A 5,000-nucleotide genomic window follows, 5' to 3' on the forward strand; every position below is an offset into this window, starting at 1 on the left:
AGCCCGACCAGGGCTGTGCCCGACCAGGGCTGTAGGCCGCGTTGGGAGCGCGTTAGGGACGCAGGGTGCAGAACTCTGCCCGTTTCACCCCAGCATTTCGGGGAGGACAGGGAATTTGGCAAAGACAGTGGGAAGGATTTTTAAGGAGGAGAGTTCAGTGACATGATCTGAAACACAATAGTGCTGGTGATCTGGAGGCTGCCTTCTATGAGCCACTTCTGTCGGGAGCAGCCTGCCATCATGCCCTGATAACCACAACACTAGTCCCAAGCCAGTGACCTCAGCAAATGCAAAAACATTCATACTTATAGTCTCCTGCATCTGATTCTTGCCATCATGTGAAACGTTGGCATTCCAATGTCTGTTGCACACACTTTGTTCATAGGTGTGCAATTTGAGTGCGTGCGCCTCATCACTGTCTTGGACAGAGCTCTGTCTCTAAGCTACACATGTGAAGCATTGGTGGTTCAGTGGTAGAACTCTCGCCTGCCACGCGGGAGGCCCGGGTTCGATTCCCGGCCAATGCAAGGCTGTGTTCTTTTGACTTTGCTTTCTAAATCAAATACGGGAACTCAGTGGGGCATAAAATGGGAAACAGTGACCCCAACGTGATTTGAACACGCAACCTTCTGATCTGGAGTCAGACGCGCTACCGTTGCGCCACGAGGTCCTTGCTTTTGGAGTCACATCAGCAAATGTTGTGAGCCTTTTCATTTTTGCCCACCTCCTTATATGCCTAGGGTTGTATTACAAGGTTTGGCTTTTTGTTTTCCATCCTATTGATGAAATTGAGTGCAGGTGCAGAGAGAACGCAGAGGATTGTAATGTTCAGGGAAAGGGTCTCACGCAGGAGCTCTAGACCAAAGGCACATTACTATGATTTATTAAAGAGCTTCATGCATGCAAAAGGAAACGTCCCTGGGTGGGCTTGAACCACCAACCTTTCGGTTAACAGCCGAACGCGCTAACCGATTGCGCCACAGAGACTAGTGACAAAAGCACATCTCCTGAGACTCAACATATATCTTTATGTGTGCGCGCCTGCCTTGAGCTTGTGTTATATAAGGCGTCTTTATCCTACGCAGCATTTGCCATAAGCTTAGTGTCTTGTCACTGTTGGGTGTTATGATGCGCAGACTACTATCTAATGGTGTTAGGGCCAGTATTACAACCAGTCCCAGTGTATGAGATACATGTATGACTTTTCTGTGGCCTTCTTAGCGTAGCTATCTGCTCCTCTGGTGGTGTTCTACCAGCCTGTCAGGCGTGTGTCTTGCCCATCCAATCTTCACTGTGGCATGTTAGACTTGTCTTCTCTGTGAGCGGAGTCTCCTTCCCAGAGCAGGTGCTTTCTCTGAACTCTTGCTTTGTAAGACTGCTGGGCAAGGCCCTCCCTAGCCCCTCACTCAGATAGATACATTTACCTGCAGAGCTCAGCTTTGGAGAAAGAGAGGGGGCAGAGAGCGCAAAGGGGAAGGCCCAAGGTGCACACCTTATTTTACATAAAAGCTCGGGCTCTTGGGAGGACAGGGACATGAGGGTTCTCAGGGAAAGCCATCACATTAGTATTGATGGCTGGGCCTTGAAACACAACAATCCCGGAATGGCCAGGCACAAAATGCCTGTGCAATAGGCCTGACCATAGGCTTCTGGAGGTCTTGCTCTCCAGAGGCCCCAGTGGTCTAAGCCCGACCAGGGCTGTGCCCGACCAGGGCTGTAGGCCGCGTTGGGAGCGCGTTAGGGACGCCGGGCGCAGAACTCTGCCCGTTTCACCCCAGCATTTCGGGGAGGACAGGGAATTTGGCAAAGACAGTGGGAAGGATTTTTAAGGAGGAGAGTTCAGTGACATGATCTGAAACACAATAGTGCTGGTGATCTGGAGGCTGCCTTCTATGAGCCACTTCTGTCGGGAGCAGCCTGCCATCATGCCCTGATAACCACAACACTAGTCCCAAGCCAGTGACCTCAGCAAATGCAAAAACATTCATACTTATAGTCTCCTGCATCTGATTCTTGCCATCATGTGAAACGTTGGCATTCCAATGTCTGTTGCACACACTTTGTTCATAGGTGTGCAATTTGAGTGCGTGCGCCTCATCACTGTCTTGGACAGAGCTCTGTCTCTAAGCTACACATGTGAAGCATTGGTGGTTCAGTGGTAGAATTCTCGCCTGCCACGCGGGAGGCCCGGGTTCGATTCCCGGCCAATGCAAGGCTGTGTTCTTTTGACTTTGCTTTCTAAATCAAATATGGGAACTCAGTGGGGCATAAAATGGGAAACAGTGACCCCGACGTGATTTGAACACGCAACCTTCTGATCTGGAGTCAGACGCGCTACCGTTGCGCCACGAGGTCCTTGCTTTTGGAGTCACATCAGCAAATGTTGTGAGCCTTTTCATTTTTGCCCACCTCCTTATGTGCCTAGGGTTGTATTACAAGGTTTGGCTTTTTGTTTTCCATCCTATTGATGAAATTGAGTGCAGGTGCAGAGAGAACGCAGAGGATTGAAATGTTCAGGGAAAGGGTCTCACGCAGGAGCTCTAGACCAAAGGCACATTACTATGATTTATTAAAGTGCTTCATGCATGCAAAAGGAAACGTCCCTGGGTGGGCTTGAACCACCAACCTTTCCGTTAACAGCCGAACGCGCTAACCGATTGCACCACAGAGACTAGTGACAAAAGCACATCTCCTGAGACTCAACATATATCTTTATGTGTGCGCACCTGCCTTGAGCTTGTGTTATATAAGGCGTCTTTATCCTACGCAGCATTTGCCATTTGCTTAGTGTCTTGTCACTGTTGGGTGTTATGATGCGCAGACTACTGTCTAATGGTGTTAGGGCCAGTATTACAACCAGTCCCAGTGTATGAGATACATGAATGACTTTTCTGTGGCCTTCTTAGCGTAGCTATCTGCTCCTCTGGTGGTGTTCTACCAGCCTGTCAGGCGTGTGTCTTGCCCATCCAATCTTCACTGTGGCATGTTAGACTTGTCTTCTCTGTGAGCGGAGTCTCCTTCCCAGAGCAGGTGCTTTCTCTGAACTCTTGCTTTGTAAGACTGCTGGGCAAGGCCCTCCCTAGCCCCTCACTCAGATAGATACATTTACCTGCAGAGCTCAGCTTTGGAGAAAGAGAGGGGGCAGAGAGCGCAAAGGGGAAGGCCCAAGGTGCACACCTTATTTTACATAAAAGCTCGGGCTCTTGGGAGGACAGGGACATGAGGGTTCTCAGGGAAAGCCATCACATTAGTATTGATGGCTGGGCCTTGAAACACAACAATCCCGGAATGGCCAGGCACAAAATGCCTGTGCAATAGGCCTGACCATAGGCTTCTGGAGGTCTTGCTCTCCAGAGGCCCCAGTGGTCTAAGCCCGACCAGGGCTGTGCCCGACCAGGGCTGTAGGCCGCGTTGGGAGCGAGTTAGGGACGCATAAAGGGACGCAGGGCGCAGAACTCTGCCCGTTTCACCCCAGCATTTCGGGGAGGACAGGGAATTTGGCAAAGACAGTGGGAAGGATTTTTAAGGAGGAGAGTTCAGTGACATGATCTGAAACACAATAGTGCTGGTGATCTGGAGGCTGCCTTCTATGAGCCACTTCTGTCGGGAGCAGCCTGCCATCATGCCCTGATAACCACAACACTAGTCCCAAGCCAGTGACCTCAGCAAATGCAAAAACATTCATACTTATAGTCTCCTGCATCTGATTCTTGCCATCATGTGAAACGTTGGCATTCCAATGTCTGTTGCACACACTTTGTTCATAGGTGTGCAATTTGAGTGCGTGCGCCTCATCACTGTCTTGGACAGAGCTCTGTCTCTAAGCTACACATGTGAAGCATTGGTGGTTCAGTGGTAGAATTCTCGCCTGCCACGCGGGAGGCCCGGGTTCGATTCCCGGCCAATGCAAGGCTGTGTTCTTTTGACTTTGCTTTCTAAATCAAATATGGGAACTCAGTGGGGCATAAAATGGGAAACAGTGACCCCGACGTGATTTGAACACGCAACCTTCTGATTTGGAATCAGACGCGCTACCGTTGCGCCACGAGGTCCTTGCTTTTGGAGTCACATCAGCAAATGTTGTGAGCCTTTTCATTTTTGCCCACCTCCTTATATGCCTAGGGTTGTATTACAAGGTTTGGCTTTTTGTTTTCCATCCTATTGATGAAATTGAGTGCAGGTGCAGAGAGAACGCAGAGGATTGAAATGTTCAGGGAAAGGGTCTCACGCAGGAGCTCTAGACCAAAGGCACATTACTATGATTTATTAAAGTGCTTCATGCATGCAAAAGGAAACGTCCCTGGGTGGGCTTGAACCACCAACCTTTCGGTTAACAGCCGAACGCGCTAACCGATTGCGCCACAGAGACTAGTGACAAAAGCACATCTCCTGAGACTCAACATATATCTTTATGTGTGCGCGCCTGCCTTGAGCTTGTGTTATATAAGGCGTCTTTATCCTATGCAGCATTTGTCATTTGCTTAGTGTCTTGTCACTGTTGGGTGTTATGATGCGCAGACTACTGTCTAATGGTGTTAGGGCCAGTATTACAACCAGTCCCAGTGTATGAGATACATGTATGACTTTTCTGTGGCCTTCTTAGCGTAGCTATCTGCTCCTCTGGTGGTGTTCTACCAGCCTGTCAGGCGTGTGTCTTGCCCATCCAATCTTCACTGTGGCATGTTAGACTTGTCTTCTCTGTGAGCGGAGTCTCCTTCCCAGAGCAGGTGCTTTCTCTGAACTCTTGCTTTGTAAGACTGCTGGGCAAGGCCCTCCCTAGCCCCTCACTCAGATAGATACATTTACCTGCAGAGCTCAGCTTTGGAGAAAGAGAGGGGGCAGAGAGCGCAAAGGGGAAGGCCCAAGGTGCACACCTTATTTTACATAAAAGCTCGGGCTCTTGGGAGGACAGGGACATGAGGGTTCTCAGGGAAAGCCATCACATTAGTATTTATGGCTGGGCCTTGAAACACAACAATCCCGGAATGGCCAGGCACAAA

The 5,000-nt window shown here is 49.8% G+C and overlaps 9 non-coding genes across 9 annotated transcripts; 3 read left to right on the forward strand and 6 right to left on the reverse strand.

Moving 5' to 3' along the window:
• Nucleotides 1–456: 456 nt before the first annotated feature.
• Nucleotides 457–527, forward strand: TRNAG-GCC (transfer RNA glycine (anticodon GCC)). The gene has a single exon. It is a non-coding gene; the product is annotated as a tRNA-Gly (tRNA).
• Nucleotides 528–598: 71 nt separating this feature from the next.
• Nucleotides 599–670, reverse strand: TRNAW-CCA (transfer RNA tryptophan (anticodon CCA)). Its single transcript has one exon. It is a non-coding gene; the product is annotated as a tRNA-Trp (tRNA).
• A 243-nt stretch (nt 671–913) lies between these two features.
• Nucleotides 914–987, reverse strand: TRNAN-GUU (transfer RNA asparagine (anticodon GUU)). Its single transcript has one exon. It is a non-coding gene; the product is annotated as a tRNA-Asn (tRNA).
• A 1,154-nt stretch (nt 988–2,141) lies between these two features.
• Nucleotides 2,142–2,212, forward strand: TRNAG-GCC (transfer RNA glycine (anticodon GCC)). The gene has a single exon. It is a non-coding gene; the product is annotated as a tRNA-Gly (tRNA).
• Nucleotides 2,213–2,283: 71 nt separating this feature from the next.
• TRNAW-CCA (transfer RNA tryptophan (anticodon CCA)) lies at nt 2,284–2,355 on the reverse strand. Its single transcript has one exon. It is a non-coding gene; the product is annotated as a tRNA-Trp (tRNA).
• Nucleotides 2,356–2,598: 243 nt separating this feature from the next.
• TRNAN-GUU (transfer RNA asparagine (anticodon GUU)) lies at nt 2,599–2,672 on the reverse strand. Its single transcript has one exon. It is a non-coding gene; the product is annotated as a tRNA-Asn (tRNA).
• A 1,166-nt stretch (nt 2,673–3,838) lies between these two features.
• Nucleotides 3,839–3,909, forward strand: TRNAG-GCC (transfer RNA glycine (anticodon GCC)). Its single transcript has one exon. It is a non-coding gene; the product is annotated as a tRNA-Gly (tRNA).
• Nucleotides 3,910–3,980: 71 nt separating this feature from the next.
• Nucleotides 3,981–4,052, reverse strand: TRNAW-CCA (transfer RNA tryptophan (anticodon CCA)). The gene has a single exon. It is a non-coding gene; the product is annotated as a tRNA-Trp (tRNA).
• Nucleotides 4,053–4,295: 243 nt separating this feature from the next.
• TRNAN-GUU (transfer RNA asparagine (anticodon GUU)) lies at nt 4,296–4,369 on the reverse strand. Its single transcript has one exon. It is a non-coding gene; the product is annotated as a tRNA-Asn (tRNA).
• Between the last annotated feature and the right edge of the window lie 631 nt (nt 4,370–5,000).

Source organism: Triturus cristatus, chromosome 4_2 (genome assembly GCF_964204655.1).
Source record: "Triturus cristatus chromosome 4_2, aTriCri1.1, whole genome shotgun sequence".
Taxonomy (NCBI): domain Eukaryota; kingdom Metazoa; phylum Chordata; class Amphibia; order Caudata; family Salamandridae; genus Triturus; species Triturus cristatus.